This window comes from Anas platyrhynchos, chromosome 2, assembly GCF_047663525.1.
Source record: "Anas platyrhynchos isolate ZD024472 breed Pekin duck chromosome 2, IASCAAS_PekinDuck_T2T, whole genome shotgun sequence".
Taxonomy (NCBI): domain Eukaryota; kingdom Metazoa; phylum Chordata; class Aves; order Anseriformes; family Anatidae; genus Anas; species Anas platyrhynchos.
In genome coordinates this window covers 101445381-101466417 of record NC_092588.1, presented here as the reverse complement: position 1 = coordinate 101466417, position 21037 = coordinate 101445381, and the positions used below count along the sequence as shown (strand labels likewise).

The 21037-nt window shown below is 44.5% G+C and overlaps 1 long non-coding RNA gene across 3 annotated transcripts; it reads left to right on the top strand.

Annotated features, from left to right (window-relative positions):
- The first annotated feature begins 1148 nt into the window (after nt 1-1148).
- LOC106015516 (uncharacterized) lies at nt 1149-19970 on the top strand. 3 transcript variants are annotated; one of them, XR_005263893.2, is made up of 5 exons: nt 1149-1686; nt 2293-2339; nt 3608-3697; nt 13149-13259; nt 18786-19970. It is a non-coding gene; the product is annotated as an uncharacterized lncRNA (long non-coding RNA). The 3 variants fall into 3 exon arrangements; XR_005263894.2 differs by lacking the exons at nt 13149-13259; nt 18786-19970 and adding an exon at nt 4313-5435 and having other exon boundaries at nt 1183-1686; XR_003495373.3 differs by lacking the exons at nt 13149-13259; nt 18786-19970 and having other exon boundaries at nt 1202-1686; nt 3608-5435.
- The last annotated feature ends 1067 nt before the right edge of the window (nt 19971-21037 follow it).

Here is a 21037-nt window from a genome sequence, read left to right as displayed (position 1 = left end):
TCAATTCAGCGATATCAATCTAAGGAGAACCAATCTCTCTATACATATTTCCCTTGTAATATACAGCTACAAGAGTAAGCTGTGTCTGATTTTCATAAGACGTGATAATAATCTAACCATTCTAGGCTCCATACCGCAAACCTGTACTGATAACTAGCTCAGACTCTAACTGATAAACATATTAGGCCAGGAAAACCATTTTTTACTTTGAAAAAGGAATGGGGGTAGGATTGAGATGTCATATTTTAGGGGATTGCATAAGGGAGATTCCCGTAATCAGTCATCAGGCTGTTCAAAGGCAGAGGCTGTGGGGCTAGAGGGGCTGGGCACTGCAGAGCAGCCTGCAGAGCTCTGCCATTTTTGTACCTGGAAGATCACCTGTGCCTTTTCTCTAGAGGATTTCCCTCTTGCAGTCACCTTTGCTTTGGCACCTTGCTTGCGACCAATGTGCTGACCTGTGGCACCCAAGGAGCTGGCTGGTGCAGGGCAGAGCTGCATATGGCACCTATAAAGGCAGGGCCCGACAGCACAGGTCCTGTAGCAAAAACCTCTGGTAGGGGCCTGCTTCTCTGCCTCTCCTAATGGAAGAGCTCGATTTCCCCCAGAGCAGCACATAGGAAAGACTATTTCCACCCTCTCCACAGCCTTTCTTTTGCTCATGTGGTTGCTCTTGGGGGCCAAAGGAGATGCTTCCCACCCTGCTCTCCCTTTCCTGTGCCTGTCCCATTTACGGGGTGTCTCAGCATGGGATAGAAGCGATTTGGCAATCCACGGGGTGAAGACGAGCCTGCCGGCCCTGCAGAGAGGGCTTCTGGTGCCACGGTGGCTTGGAGCATCTCTTTTTAGCTCAATGATCATTTTTATTTGCTTTTGATGACTGTTTGTTACTTTTGTCCTGAACACTGAAATTCTTGCAAGGCCATTTTCCCAGAAACTTCCCCAATGAGCTGAATCATAGTGGGGAAAGCCACAGTGTTTATTTTTTTTCCTCAAAATTAATTTGTTTACACGGTAAGGAAAGTTCTGTTCACAATGCCTTTTTGGGTAGAAAAGAAGGGAAATACACGCTGATTCTAAGAAATTTAAAGCCTTGCTTTCAGCAGGCTAACCACTTCTCCCAGCAGCCAGCCTGGGTGCTGGTGAGCTCCCACACCGCCTCTGACTGGTGCTGCCCAGGCAGCTGGTACCTCCCTCACATGCTACTAATGGCCCATGCTACCAGGATCCTGAAAAAGACATGGGCAGGGGCATTGCTCCTCAGCAGTTATTGCTTCCACATGTGTGTAACTGGCTTAAAAATCACCTGCTGTGTCCCAGCAGCCCTGTTCTCATTTCTATCTCCCTCACAGCCGTTAGCTGGGCCCTTCAGGTGCAGCTGTCCGTGCTGGTGAGGCCAGGGCTGCTCCATGCTGGCCCCCCATGGCCCCACCACAGGGCCCAGCTGAGTCCCTCAGCCACAGGTGGGCTCCTCACAGACAGCAGAGCTCAGCAAGGGCCAAACACTGCCCGGCAGTGAGAAAAGGAGTGCGAGAAGCAGCCCTGCAAGCAGCCAGGGCAGGAGGTGCTCCAGGCACGCAGCAGATCTTGCCCTGCAGCCCCTGGAGAGCCCAGGGTGTGAGGAGGAAGGGGCGGCACAGAGGAGCTGCTGGGTGTGACCGCAGCCCCGCTCCCCAGCCCTGTGCTGAGGTAATGCCAGTGGCCATGCTGCCTTCTGTGGGGGTGAGACTGAGTATGGGGGATCGGGGACGGGAAGTGTTGGGGTTGCATGGGGTTGGCCAGCGCTGCTGTTGGGGTGGGGAGTCTGCAGCAGTCTTTACTCCTAGGGTGTCCCTTGAGGGTCAGGGTTGAGGTGATTCTGGGGGAGAAACAGCTGCCTGGGCTGTAGTTGAGGTGATTAAAGGGAAACTTCCTCTGTTTTTCAGTCTGCAGGGACCCCAAACTGACACACATGCAACAGGCCTGCTTCACCCGAGGGGTACCCCGCAGTGTCCTGGATGCGTGGCTTTGAAAAACTAACATGGCTTGCTGCAATCTCACTGGCTCTGCTGCCACAAACTTGATGAGATGCAATTTTTAGGCCTGTCCTGTGGCCTGGCCTCGTAGCTTTTTGGCAAAGGAGAATTTGGGCCTGTGATTTCTTAGGAGGGTCCAACCCCTTGAGTGTGTAATATGTGGCCAATGCTAGAAAGGGAGAGGGGAGAAATAAGGTAGTCAGAAATAAGGAAGCGCAGGTAGTTTCATAGACTGAATTAGGCTGTTTGCAAACCTGATAAAATTTTACCTGCATTTCAGATTGTGGTTGGCTGGAGACTGAAGAGGAAAGCACTTTATTATTAAAGGTATGGTTGTACTTTTAATCTGGTCAGCACTGCATGTAGAAATCTTGGTCACATCTGCTTGTACCTTATCTGGCTGCTGATGAGGAGGTCAGATAAATGATTCACATCATTGTAGCTGAGAAAGGAGGCTTCAGTACACATTAGGAGGTATACAGTACATGTTAATTTCTCTCTGTCACTAGTGAAAGATATGAAGAGAGCTTGTACTGAACAGAGTGAATTTGATTGTCTCATACATGTCTGTGTAAGCTATTGTAAACATGGCGCCAGTAGCCGCCATTAAACTTTTTCAATGTGAAACAAAATGCATAAGGATATCTTAGGTTTCTTGAAGAAATATGCCCAAAGCATGTGTCTGCCTTCCCCTTCAAAGAAAATTCTGGGGCCTCTGTGCAGCTGCCTCTAGACCTAGAAGCACAGCAGCAATCTCAAAAGCTCTGACAAATTTCATGAGAGCAGTTGCATGTGGAGAGGGGATGTTATGGTTGGTAACTACCTGGCTGTGTCCTACTTGGCTAATTGGGGTGCAAAGGGGTGCAGACTAGCTGGAGTGTGTCCTGCCTCTTGCTGGCAGTAGTATCACGAGGGCAGGTGGTGAAGTTTGGGAGAAGGTCCAAGTCTGTAGGAAACAAAGCTTTGTTCTTTCTACTGCTGTTATGAAACAGCTTTTATTTTCCTCAGTGACTTAGAAAATGGCTTCTTTTTTTTTTTTTTTTAATTTTTAGCAGCACCCATTGTATTGCAGTTTGTGGATGGCGAAGGTCAGGGTTCTGTGATGCTCTTGTGTGTTTGGCTGCCCTTAGTTCTTTTCTTTTGAACTCATCGCGACATGCACCAGCAGTCTCTATATTTCCTGATACAAATGGATGCAACAGTTCATCTTTAGAGTAAATATCACTTATTTTATTAGCAATAATAAAAGCCTTGAATCTTTCACTAGGAAATTTTTTTTGAGTTACCAGAAAACTGAACTCTTGCTACCCCAGAAATTTGAGCCTAGGGAGTTCAGTGGTTAGTATATGACTACTCTAGGGGAACAAAAGGTACCTTTCCAATTAAAGTTAATAGAGGGATAACTTCAGACACACAAAAGGAAAAAAAGACACCTATAAGTCATGGTGAGTTCAAAAGGAAAGAATTAAGGTAGACACACAAAGCATCATGGGAAGTGCTATTCAAGCTACCATGTCAAAAAGGCTGATTAACAGCAGTTCCAAGTCTACCTGATCACCAGGGAGTCTTACTGATAAAAATTATTTCCCCTCCAGAGAGAAGAATCTCCCTGAACTGAACAAATGTGTCACTTTTGAATACGGATTCATGAAAAGGCAGAGAAGGAGAAGAAAAAAAGAATAAAGGTAGGCATTCACCAAAAGATCTGAAATTTGTAACTTGTGACTGTTTATCAGTCTTTAAGTTCTGAATGAAACTGCAAGTCATACGTCAGTGAATGGGATTCAGATCATTAGCTTTGCATTTCTTTTTTTCTTTAAAAGTGGCTGTTTGCAGATAAAATTTGCCAGAGTTGGTTGTAATTGCAATCAGGGAAATCTAATGGCTTTGTTTGATGTGCTGCTTAGACCTTTCAGGCTGTAAGGCTTCTGAGGAGTCTTTTAAAGATATTGATTAAATTCTGGAGTTACTCTGTGCAATTCAGTACTGTGCTGTGTGTAGAAGTCGGACTAGATGAGTGTAATGGTGAATTCTGGACATGAAATTTTTTCAAGTCACTAATAAATTACTTTTTCCTTATTTTATTTCTGTTTTTAACACAACTGTACAGTTAAGTGTTTAAAAAAAAAAAAAAAAGATTTAGCTACTGGAATATCTTTTGGTGAGCATGATGTTATACAAATGCCAGGATTTCTTTCACTTTACCTGAATCTGTAATTTGACATTTGATAATTCTCATGTATGCTTACATGATATTTTGGAGGGAATCCTCTTTGAATTGCCTTTTTATGTTTGAGTAGCTCTCAGTCTCCTGTATACCTGTGGTTTGTTCTTCCGTTTGTGGTGATGTGGAATGGGTTAGAGAAGAGGATTGCCACGGATGCTGGTCAATATGATTGGTCAGATGCAGTCCAAGATGAAAATGTAGGCACGTGAGATATGTTAGGTAGGGTGGTGGTTCAAGAAATAAAGTGAACAGTGTTTGAGATACTTTCTCTAAGCTACCACAGCAGACATGTTTTAGATGTGTCTAATGCTTTGGTGTTAACTGATGAAAGTTAGGAAAAGTTTTGCAATTAATATAGTAAGCTCTGCTGGACTGCAGCAGCCTGTTTGAGATAGACCAGGGATAACAGAAACAGGAGCAGTGGGTTCTTTGGCTGCAGCTGGACAGTCCAGGCTGTGCTATCTGGGCAGAGGTGGGATGACTTTGTGAATTTCAGCCAGTTGTGAGGAGCTTCATAGTGTATGAAAAATAAATTCATGCTGTTCACCTGCAAAATGGAGGCAGAAGGGGTCTTTAAGTAGCATACAGGGACCTGCTAATGAGCAATATTCTCTCTGGTAAGGTGAAATAAAGATTTTGCCTAGATGGCTGTATATTCTAGATGAAATATTGCCCTCAGAGAAACCACTAAGAGTTTTTCCTCTCTTTTGTCTTGCTCAGCATTTTGAAAACCAATGGGTAGTGAGTTTCACACTACAGTTGTGATATTTCATGAAACACAAGTTCTAAAATTGTTCATGTTATTATATTTTTGTAAATTTATTATTAAATATTACTTGTTATTACTTGTGTTCTCATATTTCTTTTTACTTGAAGTATTATGTGCTGCTATTACTAGTGTTCAAATGTTAGAGTGGGCTTTTGTTAGCTCATTTCCTGACTGTGTTGTTCTTAACACCTCTGAGAGCTGTAGAATATGAACTTTTTCATTCAATCTTTCAGCATCTTGTAATTTATCCGTAATGACACTGTAAAAATGCAGAATGATCGAAGTGTATTACAAATTTCTCCTAAAATGTGTTTATACGTATAGAAATATGTGCACCTGTATAAAGGATTAAATTCAATAACATTTATGTATTATACTTCGTTATGCATCATATTATATGGAAGATTTAATTAAAACCTAAGAAAATTTATGTAGAGAGTTAAAAAGTGTGAGTATGTTCAAATAGATACTGCATGCAATTATCTGAGAGATTTGTTTAATCTCTGTAAGTACTTGCTTTTGTCCATCCAAATGAGTTGAGTTTAGTATTTAGCAACAGAAAAGGAAGATCATTGTGATTTTTCTTCATTTGACTGTAGAATGCTGCCACCTGGAAAGCAATTTATATGCTTTAAGTTCATAATTACTAGGCAAGTTACTCAAAAGGGATCTATTCTGTTTCTGTTTATTTCCACTCTTGGTATTGATGTGTTTTTTGAATGGGAATTGGTTATCCTTTGGGAGGAGGAGAGAGCAGTCTCTTTGCATCCAGTGTGAGTACATCCCTGTAGCAAGCTCTAGCTCAGTAAGAGCTTGGATACATCACTGGGCTCTCCATCATTCAGCTGCATGACTGGGGCCCCACAGCAGTCTGGAGACTCCTCTGTTGTTTGTCTGCTCTTTATTAAGAGAGCATTGTAGGCCTATGGTGCTTGTTGGCTTTCATGAAGAAGTCTCTGTCATTGCTCTAGTAAGCAATTTTAAAATGTGAGAGTGTTTTGGGGATTCTGTTTGAAGGAAAATGACAAGCACATTTAGTAAATCAGAGTGTTTGCTTTTTTTTTTTTTTGGCGGATGAGCTGACAGTATGCCTCAAATGTAATTGATTATTGGATGACTTAACATCAGTAATTTCAGCACGGTGTAATATGTTTGACATCATTCTTAAACACATTGTAAGGTGGGAATAGTTTCTGCTGGATGAAGAATTACTACAATAGGAAGAGGTTAGGAGAAGATAGGTTGACTTTAAAGGAAAAATTGCTTTTTGGTGGAGTAAAACTTGCTCTGTTTGTTATTTGCTCTAAAATGTCATTGGTTTCCTCCCCCTGAAAATTTCTGTTCTCAGGAGTTTCCCAACTGGAGAGTTTTTATTCTTACAAAAACAGATTTACTTCTTAACACATTTAATTTCCATCTTTTTCTCTTGAACCTTACAATTAAAGATACCGTTTTAACTTCTCTGTATCACTATAGGTGAATCTGCACCTTTCCTGGTGGGGAGATCCCCACCGGCCCTTGCACCTTCCTGGATTCTGCATTGTCTTCCCTCAATGCAGAAAGGCTTTTGCTAGAAATAATCAGTGTCTTTGTCATTTAGATTTTGTTCTATCAAATTAATTTGCTGTTCTGTTATTTTTATGCACAAACTTGGCCATACCATCATCCATGCTGCTTCTAAAATGTGGACTATCTATCTGTGAATGTATGGCAGCTCTGTTCTTTGTCCCACTGAAGTCTTTCTTGTTATATTCACCTCCACTGAGCTATGTTTAGGGAAACTTGCTGTTGGTGTCCCACAGAAGAGGCAATGTAATTATGCTGGTTGTACACTCAGCATCTCCTCCCAGCTTGAGTTTACCCAGCTGTCTCTTTCACTCCTTGGAGCAGAGATGAGGCTTTCTCATAGATCTGAAAGTTATTTAGGGCAGGTTGTACCTAATGCTCAGAATAATCGATTTGTTAATTATGTTCTGGGGAGCTCACCCTGGGGAAGTGCTTCTTCCCAAGTCTCTAATCAAGGATGTGCTGATGACACAAAGCTGGGACTCGTCAGCATGAAAGGGGGTTGGGATCATGCACAGAATGAGGGCTACAACTGGGATCAAACTAATGAGCACAGAGGATAATGTCGTGCATTTGGGGGCTATTACTGACACCTGCTGCTTGAAGCTGGGAGGTCTGGGAATGACCGAGAAACACTCATGAGCTGACTCAGCTGTGAAGATGTGCAAGAGGTGAATGCAATCCTAGGATGTCTCTGGAACAGTATGTCCAGATAGGGAAATACTACTGACATCATACAGTGTTCATTAATGAGACCTTGTTTAAGACCCTGTGTATGGTTTTCATTAGTATTCGAGACAGATGACCTGAAACTGAAGCTTGCCTAGCCAAGGGTATTGGGATAATCAGGGGAATGGATGGGTGGTTTTACAAGCAAAGGCTAGAAAAAGTAGGCTTGCTTGACTTAGCAAGGGAAAACCTGGGAGCATGTGTGTGTATAGATATATATTTTTCTCTAAATACATCATGGCAGAAAGTAACTTTTTATACTGAAGGCCTGTGTTGGCAGAGGAACAGAGGGGCATAAACTGGCGAGGACTGCGTATAGGTTAGGGTTAAGAAATGAGGTTTTGACTATGAAAGCAGTCAAACTCTGAACAGACACTGCATGGGAGCAGTGGGGGGTGCAAGATGTAGCAGAAGTGAAGATGAAACTCAGTAAGTTTATAAAAGATTATCTAGAGCAAAGCTGCTCCTGGGAGCCAGGGATCAGACTCTGAGCCAGGTGATCATCCTAGGTTTATGGTTGTTATGGCCTGCAGATGTCATTTTTTTTTATTTGCACACATTTCAAAAATACTGTAACAAGTATGTCTCAAATAGGATTCAAACATAGACATCCTAAGTTTTAGTGTCACTTAAAATAGACTTATGGGGGTGTGTTTCGTTAACAGGAAAGTAGGCTTATATCCAATCAAAATTGGGATACCAGTTGTGGTTTACTTCATTGTTTTGCAAAAAATGCCATTTTCTGGAGAAACTTTTTTTTTTCCTCAAGATACACGTATTTAGAGAGTCTATTTGCACTTGAATAATTACTTGCAGATAGCAGGATGTGTTTGTAACTCTGGTTACCTCCCAACAGCAAACAAATTTTCCATCCTTATCTTGATGTGGGGTTTGAAGCAGCTGCTTTTTAAATCATATTAGCTTAGCTTACTGAACTCCACTGAAACTCTGCGTTTCTAAAATTGCGCCATAGGTGTTAAAATGTTTCTATTCAAACCATCCCTGCGTGCTAATTCACTCAGTTGAATTGGTTTGGTTAAATAAAGCTGTTTTTATTACTGACATACGTTTCCAGCCCTTTGAATATCATCCACCATCTGATAGGAGCTAAATAAAAACTACTGAAAAAAATCTGTTGAACAACAAACTTTTTTCAAAAAAAAAAATTCCTCATGATTTATATATTTGTCTAAAACAAACTGCTGGGTTTATCTATATAAGGCTCTAACTCCTCTTAAATAAAGGATGAATAGTGTTGACTTCACTGTTGGACCAATCTCTTGCAAGTGAAAGGAGATTGGGATGCAAGACACTTTCCAGCTACTTCTATCAGAGGACCTAATGAAAGGAGAAAACCATAATAAGAGCCATAAAAATATTCTCCTCCCATGCGCTCTAAAAGGACGAGTTTGGCATTTGATGGGATGCCAATGTGCTGCAAGTGTTGACTGCTGTTCTTTAAAGCCTTATAAAGAAACAAAACTAACAAAAGACACTACAGACAATATTGCAGCAACGAGTGTTTCTTGGATGTCAAACACCCTCCAGCCCACAGCACTTTGATCTCAGGAACAAACCATAAAGAACAAATAGAGTAATTTTTCTTACGTGCTAACATTTAACAGCGAGGTTGACGAACTTCTGGAAAACCAGCATAATGGGCATGCCTTTTCCATTTGTTAAATTGTTTTGACAAGGGCATATTTCATTTAAAGAGGCTGTTTTCTATTCCTTCCCTTTTTGGTCGCTGAAAAAAATAAGAGGAACCAATATAGAACTTCACAGCACAGATCAGCTCACCTTCCATGTGAGCCAAGTGGGAAAAAAAACATCGCTTAAATGCTCTTTTTTGAGGGCTTGGAACAGGGAAGTGAGAGAGGAGTGCATAGACAGCGTAGCAAGGTATTTGTGAGCTTTGGCTCGGCCAGCCTGTTCATTGAAAGCCTCCGTTTCCATTAAACAAGCCAAAGAAAATGTATAAAATACATTAATACACGCTGTATGTGTTAGGGATGGGAGCAGCGGCTTAGAGACTATCAAAACCCCTCTGATGCACTGCTGGAACTAGACACGAGCGCCTGGGGGCCTCCACCGTGCCCAGTCAGTATTTACCAGCCAGAAAAGAGGTGCTGCTTTTACGCTGTCATGTCTCTGCCCTTTCATGTTTCATTAGGAATTGAAACCTCCAGGGAGGAGAGGGTTTCCTCCTGCATTGCCAGTCCATCTACCTCTGCAGCGTGCTGCCACGCTCCCCCAGTCCCTGCTCTTTTCCCTCTTTGTGGGCTTAGGGCTTTGGTCTGCTTGGTAGGCATATAGGCTTTTGGTTAGCTAAAACTCAGGCTCTATTCACATATGCTTCTGAGATTCATTTTGCTAGCATCTCTCTGTCTTCCTAGGCACTAAATGTGTTTTTTTTTCAGGGGTAGAGCAAGAGACTCTGGGAGTTTTGCCTTCTTGAAGCTACAAGTTCCAATTTTGACAGGATTTAGCTGAAGCCTTTCACTGTGAAGAGACGCTGATCTGCACGACTCATAGTGGAAAACCTTAGCTTGTCCAGGGCTTGTCTGCTGTGTCTGAGTGGGTGCTGGCAGTCTCTGGGTGTTAGGGTCCAGGTTTGCCCCACTGATTTCATTCTTTCCCCCGCTCTGCAGTGTAATGTCTGTGTTTTAGCAGCTCTGTGAGAGACCCATCTCTAACTTCAGGTAGACCTTACCTTTTGCCTGAGAGATCCAATCCTCTCCACGTTATGCAGGCGAATTAATCAACCAATTTCTGCTCTCAGTGTTTTCTTTTTGAGAGAAGATGATGACCAAAGCCATTGCTGAGAGATGACTGTATCCTGAGCCTTTTCTTGGGCAGAATCCACCCCCTTGCTGGCAGAAATGCAAGGATCCACCAGTACTTGATTTGAAGCCCTTGTTCAGCTATGCTCTGCATTAAAAATGAAGTTCAAGTTGCCGAATAGATGCCTGTTGGATTTTCTCCTGGCCATTTGCAGAAGGAGGAGTATTTATACTACCCAACTTCAGGCACCTGACATAGGCTAAGGGCTGCTTCTGGATCTGTTTGTGCTGCTGGACAGGGATACTGGCTGCAGCTTGTGCGAGGTCACAGAACTGTAGGGGTTGGAAAGGACCTCCAGAGATCATCGGGTCAATCCCCTGCCAAAGCAGGTTCCTTAGAGCAGGCTGCCCGGGTTGGCGTCCAGATGGGCCTTGAATATCTCCAGAGGAGACTCCACAACCTCCCTGGGCAGCCTGTCCCAGTGTTCCGTCACCCTCACCGTGAAGAAGATCTTCCACGTGTTGGTGCCGAACTCCCTGGGCTCCATTTTGTGGCCACTGCCCCTTGTCCTGTACCCACAAACCACTGAAAAGAGGTTGGCCAAATCCCTCTGTCTCCCACACCTTAGGTGTTTATACACATTGATAAGATCCTCTCTCAGTCTTCTTTTCTCCATGCTGAACAGAGCCAGGTTTCTCAGCCTTTCATCACAGGGAAGATGCTCCATGCCCCATATCAGCTTTGTGGCCCTCCGCTGGACTCTTTCCAGGAGATCCCTGTCTTTCTTGTACCAGGAGCCCAGAACTGGACACAGTACTCCGGGTGAGGCCTGACCAGGGCAGAGTAGAAGGGGAGGATCACCCCTCTTGATCTGCTGGCCACACTCCTTTTAATGCACGCCAGGATCCCGTTAGTCCTCTTGGCCACAAGGGCACAGTGCTGGCTCATGGTCAACTTGTCGTCCACCAGGATGCCCAGGTCCTTCTCCTCAGAGCTCCTCTCCATCAGGTCGTCCCCCAGCCTGTACTGATACTTCGGGTTGTTCCTTCCCAGGTGCAGGACTCTACACTTGCTCTTATTAAATCTCATTTGGTTTCTTCCTGCCCATCTCTACAGCCTGTCTAGGTCTCGCTGAATGGCAGCACAGCCTTCTGGCATGTCAGCCACTCCTCCCAGCTTTGTGTTATTGGTGTACTTGCTGAGGGCAGACACTATTCCCTCATCAAGGTCGTCGATGAAGATGTTGAACAAGACTGGACCCAGCACCGACCCCTGGGGAACACCGCTAATCACAGGCCTCCAGCCAGACTCTGCTCCACCGATCACCACCCTCTGAGCTCGGCCAGTCAGCCAGTTCTCAACCCACCTTGCTGTCCACTCCTCTATTACAGAATCACACAGAATCACAGAATTTCTAGGTTGGAAGAGACCTCAAGATCATCGAGTCTAACCTCTGACCTAATGCTAACAGTCCCCACTAAACCATATCCCTAAGCTCTACATCTAAACATCTTTTAAAGACTTCCAGGGATGGTGACTCCACCACTTCCCTGGGCAGCCTGTTCCAATGTCTAACAACCCTTTCGGTAAAGAAGTTCTTCCTAAGATCCAACCTAAAACTCCCCTGGCGCAACTTAAGCCCGTTCCCCCTCGTCCTGTCACCAGGCACATGGGAGAATAGACCAACCCCCACCTCGCTACAGCCTCCTTTAAGGTATCTGTAGAGAGCAATACGGTCGCCCCTGAGCCTCCTTTTCTCCAGGCTGAACAAGCCCAGCTCCCTCAGCCGCTCCTTGTAGGACTTGTTCTCCAGGCCCCTCACCAGCTTCGTTGCCCTTCTCTGGACCCGCTCAAGCACCTCGATGTCCTTCTTGTAGCGAGGGGCCCAAAACTGAACACAGTACTCGAGGTGCGGCCTCACCAGAGCCGAGTACAGGGGGACGATCACCTCCCTAGCCCTGCTGGTCACACTGTTTCTGATACAAGCCAGGATGCCGTTGGCCTTCTTGGCCACCTGAGCACACTGCTGGCTCATATTCAGCCGACTATCAACCATCACTCCCAGGTCGTTCTCTGCCTGGCAGCTCTCCAACCATTCATCTCCCAGCCTGTAGCTCTGCTTGGGGTTATTGCGCCCCAGGTGCAGGACCCAGCGCTTGGCCTTGTTGAACTTCATGCAGTTGACCTCAGCCCATCAGTGCAGCCTATCCAGATCCTCCTGCAGAGCTTTCCTATCCCACACTTCTTCAGCTTTTCTATCAGGATGTCATGGAAGACAGTATCAAAAGCCTTGCTAAAGTCAAGGTAGATGATGCTCACTGCTCTCCCCCCATCTACCCAGCTGGTGGTGTTACATCTCATTCAGATCCATGAGCAGAACTGTGATCCGCTTCATGCAAAACAAGCCATTCTGCAAAGATTTTGTACTTACAAGGTGTAAGGTAGCAGGGCTAACTCTCCCCAGTTTGGCATACCCTTTCACTTGTATTGTAAAACTTAATTACAAGTGGTTGGACGCTTGCAGTTGCACGTCTGCAGTTGCACATTTTGATGCAAGTGTTTTACCATTCCTGACTTGTTCTGCCTAGGGGAAGTGGTGGCTGATGTGGGAAAAAAAGAAGGTTCTGCTGGAGGCAAAGCTGCTCAAAAGACTTTTTTTTTTTTTTTTTTTCTGACTGCTGAAACTGCTTTCTGTCTCATGGCAGATGATCTCAATGGAGCGCAACATCTGCACACGAACCTCCTACCTTCCATTTCTTATGCAAACAGAGTACCAAAAGGACTGGTTAGGAAACAAATACTAAAAATACCCATAGTTAATTTCCTCTTAAGCTTTGACTTGACATAGCTTTTGGGCAAGTAAAGAGAAATTATGCATAACATGATGAATTTCTTGATTTTTTTTTTTTTTTAATGTGAATGACTGAAATAGTTTCTGGAAATCACTTAAGGCTTCCATAGTTACTACATCAATTGAAATCCCGCCACTCCAGTCCAAGGGACCTAAACTCTATCAGAAAGTCAATTTTGCTTAACGATTTGTCCTGTGGCTTCTTTCCAGAAGGGAGTGTTTTATGGCTTCTTTAAGATTTTCCAGCGTGACTCTTCAGCGGATGTGGAAGCAAGCTGAAGCCTGTGAAACTTCACCTCAGCTGTGTTACTGTGCAGAAAGGTATAGGCTTAACTTCACCTTTAGGCGCAGAACTGGTACGCACAGGTAATGAGCAGGAGGCATGGGTGGCATGGAAAAGTTATTGAGGGAACATTCACAGTCTGACGTGATGTCTGCTGCTGCTCTGGGTGCACCGCCTCTGCCTGGGAAGCCATGCCTTTACCATCACCTCTCCACCTCAGCACCCTCAGCAAGTTTGGGGATGACACCAAGCCCTGTGGTGTGGTTATGGCACTGGTGGGAAGGGATGTCCTCAAGAGGGACCTGGAGAGGTGGGCCTGGGTGAACAACGTGCTTGAACAGCAACAAAGCTGAGTCCAAGGCCCTAAGGCTGGGTCAGGGCAATTTCAAACACAAATACAGGTTGGGTGATAGAGAGCAGTCCTGTGGGGATGGACTTGGTGGTACTGGGGGATCAAAAGCTCCACATGTGCTTGCAGCTCAGAAGGCCAAGTGCTGCATCAACAGCAGCATGGCCAGCAGGTTGAGGGAGGGGGTTGTCCCCTCTGCTCTGCTCTTGTGAGACCCCACCTGGAGCCCTGAGTTCAGCTCTGGGACCCCCGTGGAAGAAGGACATGGACCCTCATGGAGGGTCCAGAGGAGAGCCATAAAAATTACTAAATTTCTGAAGCACCTCTCCTATGAAGAAAGGGTAAGAAGGTTGGGTTCTTTAGCCTAGAGATAAGCAGGCTCCAGGAAGACCTTACAGAGACCTTCCAGTACCTTAAGGGGGCCTACAGGAAAGCTGGGAAGGGACTCTTTGTCAGGGAGTGTAGTGATAGGACAAGGAGCAATGGTTTTAAACTAAAAAAGGGGAAAATTGGATAAGATATTAAGAAGAAAATCTTTACTGAGAGTACAGTGAGGCCCTGGCACAGGTTGCCCGGAGAAGCTGTGGATGCCCCATCCCTGGAGGTGTTCAGGGCCAGGCTGGATGGGGCTTTGGGCAACCATTTTGTATGCAGCTCCCTGGGTGACAGCTCGGCCTTTCCCCCCTGTGGTCACAAGTCTCTTCCCTACACGTTTTCTCCGAGAGGCAGGTCAGCAGCGTGCTGAGCCCTGTGCAGTGGGCTCAGGTACAGATTTGCTGACTACTTTCCTGACAAAAGGCCTCCAGGCCCTGCATGGAGGAGCTGTGGGTAACAGCCATGGGCCATGCAGAAGGCTTTAATTAGGATCATTGCTGCTCGAGTGTCTGTCTTCTTCAAAACACGAGAATTTCTTCATAATACAATTTTAACTTTTGATGTTGTGGGTTTGTAATTCTTGTTTTGGGGAAAATCTTTTTACTGTGGTGTTTTTTTGGTCTCTCTGTATCTGTTTTAACAGCGTGTGCATTACTGGAGACTACTTTTTTCTCCTAGTGAGCACGCTTAACTGTGTGTTAACGTAACAGTCACAAACAGGCAGCACAACTGTGTTCTTTCCCAGTAGGTTTTCCCCAAAATTTTGTGTATGTGCTCTCCAGGAACACGAGTCTTTCCTACAGAACGCGGGCCAACCAAACTTGAACTGATGGGGCCTTTGCAGGTTTAGCATCCTGCTGTCATTGTGCATTGTGGAAAGTCTCCGTTCCTCCAGAGGTTCTTGACAGCTGAGATTGGGATCTTACCTGATGGTGGTTGGCCCGAAGCAACTGAGACATGATAACATTCATTTCTCTGCTTTTCTTCAATATCTGTACCACTGTTCTCAGAGAGACTATAGTACCCTTAGGCTTCAGAAGCACCAGCAAGCAGATTGCTCTGCAGTACAGAAATGGACTTGTTTTCTTCTCCAGACACAAAATTTGACTGTTTCAGTTTGTCCAGATGTTCTTGTGAGTGCCCGAAAATGTATTATTTTGTGTTCACAATTGAGACTCTGATTTCTGAAAGAGCTCACTGATTTGGTAACCTCATTTGGGACTGGCAACGTTAAACTGGATTCAGAGTTGTGCAAAGCCTTGGGCTCGTGCAGCATTTTTAGGGGATTCTGGACGTGCAGTTTGCTAGACCAGGGTGAAATGCCTTTTTGGTGGGGAGCTGTAGCTTATCGTTTTGAACTTGTTGGTTGGTAGTCATGTTGCTCTCTCCAGGGTGTTAGGATCATGAGGATTCTTCCTTAACTGCCTGTCCTGACAGCACGAGAAAAGGGTAAGTCATGCTATCGATGCCTGTGCTGCTTTCTGCCTTCACAGTGGAGGTGCTAGGTGCACACTGTGCCACATGCAAGCCCTGTTGCAAAGGAGGAAACTAAAATAAAGAGGGGCCACATAACTTCTTTCAACAGGAGTGAAGAGACCTTAAGCTGCAGAGTAAGTCTTGCTTTATGACTGAAATTGTGCCTTTTTCCCTAGAATTATTTTCCATACTAGCTGATGAAACTGAAAGGAAGAAGAAGAAAAAAACTACATGTCATTTTGAGCAAAGCCATAGCAAAAAATCTGATTGTCCACTTGCAGGTAGGCCTGTAGGTATTATTTGGCAGGGCATGTGAGTTGTGGTTTCTTCTAGATAAACATCATTTATGGGTACCCTCAGCTGCAGCCAGCATCACAGGCACAGCACCTCCATGGCTTCCCACGGGGAAATACCCTTCCCTTGGAGGAGAGGCACAGGTCAAGCCTGCAGTCTGCCTTCCTACACCTCCTGTAAAACATGGGTTATTCGTGCGTTCTGCGTTTTGTCTGTCTTATCTCTGACTGCAAATACCTCAGGACAGGAATCCGTCTGTGCATGAGGCCTCCGCAGGGTTTCTAGTTGCTCCTGTATTACCGAGAGTAACGATACAGGTCCCACAGAGTGACAGTAGTTACCTTGAAAAGTGACTCTTAAAAAAAACAAAACAAAAAAAAAAAACAACACCAGACTAGCTAAATTGCTGTGAACTCCTGATTTGCTTGGCTGAATTTTGGCACGCTCCAAGGAAGAACAGCATTTCAAGCTCCAAAAATGAGGCACCTCCTCTGCCTCTGGTATAGCACCGTGAAGAGGAAGAACAGGCAGAACTTTCCCTTGCCCCGTATCTTTTTACATCAGCCTTGCTTTGTATCCTTCCCCTGATTTTGGAAAGGCGAGCGTGCCAAATCCTGTTGCAGGTGATGGTTTCTGCTCGCTGTGGGGACCGTGAGCATCCGCAGCCCTTGCAGCTGGAGCTCTGCATAGCGGGGTGTGGAGGGAGCGGTCTGGGGGCAGAACAATGCGGTGTCCCAGCGAAGTGCCACAGTCAGCCTGAGCATAACTTCCCGTGTCAGGAAGGGAGAGCAAGAAAAAAGCGAGAGGCGTTCTAATAAAAGCACTAGCACAGTGAAGATTCTTTTTTTTTTTTCCTTAGAAAGAATCTTTAAAAGTTCTCTCTTTTTTTTTTTCTTTTCTTCCCTTTTTCCTTTCCCCTGTCTGCATTATCGGCTCCCTACCTGCTGTGCCTGTCTCTCTCTCTGTCTGATACCTTCAATATGCATTGCAACTTCTGTCTCCTCCTTTGTTCGCATTAGCAGGACGGGTCTTTCTAGACGAAGGAGAGGAGACCTTTCGCTGGCCTACATATCAAATGATTTCTCACCCTGCGAATGGTGGAGGAGGCAATCCAAATCCCCTGGCTCTGAATCCCTTTCCTTTCTCTGGGCTCGTGCTTGGCAGCAGGGATGGGGTGCTGCTGGCTGTGCTGCCGTGTGCTGCTTGATAGCTGCAGACAAATTCAGGAAGCGATCCGAATCCTGTACGACTTCTTTTATCCCCAGAGGGACTTCCTGCTACGGAAACAATTAGGGTGGCTTTTGTTGCCTTTGGGCTAAGGGGAGGGCTGCTGTCAGGTTATTATTTCCATTGGCGTCTAACAAACGGGTCCCTTAAGATGTCACGCTCCCAGTGGCTTGTGACAAAGCCCGAAGTGAGCAGACTTCCCCGGGGAACGACGAGCCAGCCACCACCACGGGGCCACCACTCGCCTCAGAGCTGCTGCTCTCTCTGCCGTCACAGCGTTCTTAAAAATGAAAATCATTTTGGGCACAGGCTCAGGAGCATCAGAGGATGGGATTGGAGAGGCCGCCCGAGGGACTCGGTCTCTGATGCTCTGCTCTGATCTCTGCCAGCAAATGGCTGCTGCTCTGACCAGGCAGACAGAGGTGGAGGGGCCGTCACCGAAACTTTAAAGCACTGCTGGTGGAGGTGTGCAAACTGCAGAATCAAAAGCATTAATGGCAGCTTGGGTGTTTGTTTATTTAGCCTGAGGATCAAATCAGGCAATTGCGAGAGTAGAGCAGTAGTATAAAATTGAGTGGCCTGTTGTGACTGTGTTCTGGGGAAAACCCGTGTGCTTCAGCATTAAAGGAGGGAAGGTGAAAGTGATCCTTCCCACCTGCCTGTGCTGCGAGACAGAAACTTGGCTCAGCCTTCTGCTTGAAGCAGGGGTGGGAAATGTGCTTGAAGATCTAATTGTGACTCTGGCCAAAGAGGGAGGAGGACGCAGGGAGCTGCAGCGGTATCAAGATTTCAGGCTTCAAAATCAAATGAAATATGTTCAGGAGCAGCATAAAAAAATAATATCAGATCTAGCTATCAAGTGTGCCAGTGTCATAAGACCTTAATAAACAGAAGTTTAGTGCCCTTAATGTTATGGTGGATCATTTCCAAAAGGCTGGCCTGTGTTTGAATTATGCATGTCCTCCAAGCTCAGGGACAATCACAACCAGGATTTGAACCTCTGTAAAGAGGTCTCCCAGGCCTCGGGTGTGGATCCTTTCCACTCCTACAAGGATCTGTTCCATTGCAGTGGTTGGGTAGAGGTTGAGGGAGGATAAACTCAAGCTTTTCTTTGAGTTACACCCAAACCCTCTGAATTGGGGTGCGGACTGTCACGGGATGCTTCCAATTTCTCACTGAAATAGCATTAACTCCTGTCATATCACCAAGGGCCATAGAACAAATGCATCCACAGAATTTAACGCTATTTGTTGACAACATTGCACAGAAAACAGATGCAGAAGACCCGTGCAAACCCAAGGACAGTGTTGCTTTGGCAGGGAGAGTGTAGTCTGAGGCCAACAGTGAATTCTTGCAAGGGAGAACTGAGTGCTGTAGCCGTGTAATAGGTGGAAGAGAAGAGTATAAATCACAGGATAAAAGAACTGCAGTAAAGAATGCTCCTTGTCCCAAAAGTGTTGTGCAGTTGTGCTCCCTCCTAGGATTTATAAACTATTTCAGTATTTATTTTTATTTTTATTTTTATTTATTATTTTTTTGTGTAGAACCTTTCAACAGCCCTCAGTTCTCCGGATCAACTGCTCAAGGGAGAATTGCAAGCACGCACCCAACTGAGCTTGGCTCAAACAGGCACACAGAAGGGGCAAAAGCCTCAGAGTTTGCAACCAGGTTGTGCTCATGAAGGGCATCATGATCACAGCTTGCACTATTTTATCATTTAGGTGGGCATTTTATTCCTAATTAACTTCTGTCAGGAGTTTGCTCCTTGTAACCCACCTGGGTTACCTGAAGTGCTCATGACATTGATCCGCAGATGAGTAATATTGCCTTTTTTTAATTTTAGCAAATTCTGCCATCGAATCTGCACTGATGCTCTGTCATCCTGGTTTTGTGGTGCTGAAGCACAAACACTGGTGGTGGCTGGGCTCCTGTTACAAGTGGAGAGAGCCAGGCTATGCCGTGGTCATGGCTGAAGGAGGAAAATCAGCTTGTGTGATGGCATGAAATACCTGGAAGGACTTGGCAGGCAAGCTGGGACTCTCATTTGTCATTGTGCCATAAGACCCAACAGAGCAGAAAGTGCATTTGTCCTCAGGTATTTGGAGGCACTCTTCTTCTCCATCATCCCTGAAGTTGAGACTGGCTTGTGCTTGGGCCCTTTTTCTATGGTAATGGAAAATGGTGTTTGTCTTAATGACTTAGACGAGGAAAAATTAATCTAACTGTTTCCCAAATAACCAACATATGTTGAAGGTAGGTTCAAGTCAATTCCATCTCTATTCAGATATGGTAGGCTGCTGTTAGCACGCATTGCTGTGGAATGAGGGATACAAATATCTGGGAAACTGTGTTCCTAAAACTTACAAACTATTGAACTGAGCTAGGTTAAACCCCCCCAAACCTGTGGGTGCCAGCACTGGAGCCTCGGGTGTTAGTGGGCTTTAACCAGCATTCTTGGACTTATTCATCCAAGGCACCGGATCAGCACTTTCTTTGTTCTTTTTTTTTTTTTTTTTCTTTTTTCTTTTTTCTTTTTTCTTTTCTTCTGGCTTTCCTTCTTAATTTCTACAACTTCCTAAGAAAGTTGAACCAGTGGAAAGTGCTAACCACTGAGAGGAAAACTTAACAGGTAAATTCCTGAGAAGGATGAGATGGATTATAGCACTACTTATATAAAAGGGGAAAAAAAGAAAACAACAAAAAAAAACCACAAACCCCTCCAAATGAAACCAATTGCTTTCAGAATGAAAATGCAATGCAATGCTCTTCTCTTAGACTTGCCCTCGGTGATTTGCTGATGAAGACTCATGCAGTAGTCAGTGCTTCAACCTAAATTTAAACAATTTTTCCTCAGTGTGGGAAAGATGAAAGTGTGTTTCTGGTTTGTAAATAGCAGTGGAAAAGCTACAGCGTTTTTGTTGCTGAATTTGTATTTTAATTAGAAAGGGCTTTATGGAATTAAAAGAAAGAGTTTTGGAGAAAAGTTTAATTATTTTTAAGGTTTTATGTCTTTTTTATGGAAAAAAAGGATCTGATTATGAAAATGTGTTCTCCTGGTAGTTTATTTTTTTAATATGATGTTTTAGTTTTAAATGGGATTTTTTTTTTTTTTTTTTTAATGAAACTGGTAATTTAAAATCAGGGCATTTTTCTTTTTCTGGGAGGGAGGTTCTTCAAATCCTGATTGCTGTATTTATTTATTATAAAACACTTTCACTTTAAAAGGATGGCATTTCTCCCTTTGCTTCTCTTGAAACGTTTCGGATATTACAGTGATTGGGATCAAAAAAATGCGTAGCAAAGAAACAAAACCTGTTGTCTTAGCTATTGCTCTGTTATCGGGGTCAGTTCCAAAACCTGTGCTAACCTTACTAATTCCTGTCTGCGATGGAGGGAACAACCTCATAGAGGAGAGTGCTTAAAACCACAGAGGATATAGCACTTATGCTGTGGAGGGTATTTTCCTTAAACATGTTTGTAAAGGAAAATTGTGTTTGGTAGCCTTGCTTTCTGTCCTCCAGGGAGTTCTTAAACACTTTAGGGTATTGTCATGGGAAAAACAACAGCAGCAAGTACTTTCTAGGTAGATATCATCTGGATTTACATGTGTTGTTCTCTGTGAGCACTATGACTTCTGGTTAAGAAGGTACTCTGAAAACTGAGAATCTGTTTGAAAATTATTTTTTGTACACCATATTTCTTCATTTTTAAAATTAGGACAATAACACATCCCTGTTTATGATGAGAAAAGCAAGAGGATGGACATCAGTGACCAACAAAGCCACAAACATTCCAATGACCGTGATATTATAGAAGTAATTGGGGAGTGCTGCACCTAGCTGCTAGTGACCTAAAAGACTGAATGAAACTAGGGGGAAAACATGGTTTATTTAAAATACAGTGTGGGAGGGTTTGTCTCCCTAAGCATGGGGAGGTACCTTCCTGTGTTGCTCGTTTCGTTAAGAGTAACACCAACCTTCCAACCATGAGTTTTGGTGAAGAATTAGCTTTCCTGTTGGTAAAGGCAGACCAGAAGTGCTTGTGTTGCCCAGCGAGCAAGGGCAAGAGCTTGTGAAGGGTCTGCATGGCCCATTT